Genomic DNA, 1,630 nt, shown 5'->3' with positions numbered 1-1,630 from the left:
GGGGGGGATGGGGGCTCAAAGCTTCCTCAGGAGTCACCGAGAGGAAACGGAAAGGAAGAGAGAACGCCTGCAGGTGACACCGGGCAGACGCCGCGCCCTCGTTTCTCTCACCCAGTCCTCCCATAACCTCCCGAATCGGGGTCCACTTCACAGATTAGCAAAGCAGTGCCTGGGGAGACTTCTCCAAGGTCACAGACAGAGAAGGGGCAGAACTATGATGAGAAGTGCAGGGTTCTCAGTCTGGCTTGCCCCTGTTTCTGAGAGCACGAGGTGACCTTGGGAGTCATGAGACTATACTCGTGGGCTGCTGGCAGGAGATGAGTGACGAGGAGAACTCAGACAGGAACGTCTGGCCATGGGAATGGGTTGGAGAAATTCCTGGGACAGAGAGGTGTCCTTGGCTTTAAAGAAAAGGGGTTGGCCTCAGTGACGAGGCATGCCAACCTATGTCTATGAAAACAAGAGTACTCCCAACTGAAGTCTTCCATTATTAGTCCCCTCCTGGTACTCCTCCTCCTCTACAGCTGAAGCTGTCTTCCATGACTAAGAGTGCCCGGCACCTAACAGGTGCTCAGTAAATGTTGACTGAATGAAAGATGAATGAATGAGTCGCCCCTTGCTCCAGGAAAATCTGTTTGGGGCAATGCCTTTAAAGATCAGTTTGCAAGGGGCTGGCAGGGAAGGAACAAGAGTTCAGAGTGGCCCCCTGGTAAAATAGCCAGCTCTCACTCCAAAAACGGTGAGATGACTCCAGGATGAGGGAACAGGGCCACAGGAGCCAAGTGCCAGGGGGAGGACTTCCCACAACACTTAGACCCTTAAGAGAACCTGGGCTTTGTGTGTCCGATCGGGAGAGCACTGTGCTTAGGGCCAACGGTGCAAGGGAGACATGGGAAGGACTCGGGAAGGGGCGGATGGGAGGTAACCAAGGTGAAGCAAGAACCAGCTGAAAGGGTTCAGCTAAAAAGCAGCAGGACAGACAGCAGTTAGATTTCAGGAAGTAAATTAATTTCTTCATCTCTGCAGCTACTAAGACTCCCAGAATCCACCCTCCCCCATCTGTGAAGTGTCTTCAGGGCGGTGGAAGCAGGGACCTCGCTCACGCTGGGGGCTGCCTGACTGTTCTGGCGCCCAGAAGGGTCCCCCGGTGTGTCTACTGAGGACAGGTCCGAGCTTATATACCTGATTCTCTCGAGAAAGTCAAACTCAGTGGTCCCGAGTTGGCGGGAAAGGGTTAACGACCAGGCCGACATGGAGTAGAAAGTGGGAAGAACGAGGAAGGCGAGAAGTGTTTGGAGCTGGCCCAGGCGCGCAGCACAGCAGCCTGGACCTCGCGGAGGCCCCACTGCGGAGGCAGGGAAGGAGGAGGCTGCCTCCCGCAGAGGTGTGGGAGCGGCCCAGGGTGACCCTGACATGGAGGCAGCGGGAACGCAGCCACCCTGGCCCCTGCCCCCCCGCGCCTGCACCAGGCCAGCCCCTGGACTCCTGCTCCAGCTGGGCAGCGACCCCCTTTCGGCTTCCGACCCAGAGCCCAGGCATCCGCCCCCGCCCCTGGCACCCAGGACTCCGGGCTCTCTGGCCGGCCGGCGCCCGGCTCTCCCAGAACTGCGGCTCCCGCCCCCGGCCCCCG

The 1,630-nt window shown here is 58.4% G+C and overlaps 1 protein-coding gene across 4 annotated transcripts in view; it reads right to left on the bottom strand.

The window, feature by feature from the left end:
• ZNF629 (zinc finger protein 629) overlaps positions 1-1,630 on the bottom strand; it is a 26,972-nt gene that overhangs the window by 6,826 nt on the left and 18,516 nt on the right. The window contains exon 1 of one of the 4 annotated variants that reach the window (XM_006148140.3): positions 1,183-1,557. The exons of the other annotated variants lie outside the window; for them this stretch is intronic. The gene's annotated coding sequence lies outside the window, so the exon portion shown is untranslated. Of the gene's footprint in view, positions 1-1,182; positions 1,558-1,630 lie in introns of those variants that run through there. 4 annotated transcript variants of the gene reach the window in all.

The sequence above is a fragment of the Tupaia chinensis genome, unplaced genomic scaffold, assembly GCF_000334495.1.
Source record: "Tupaia chinensis unplaced genomic scaffold, TupChi_1.0 Scaffold000231_1, whole genome shotgun sequence".
NCBI classification, from domain to species: Eukaryota; Metazoa; Chordata; class Mammalia; order Scandentia; family Tupaiidae; genus Tupaia; species Tupaia belangeri.
The sequence above is the reverse complement of the archived record's forward strand: the minus strand, read 5'-3'. Positions and strand labels throughout refer to the sequence as shown.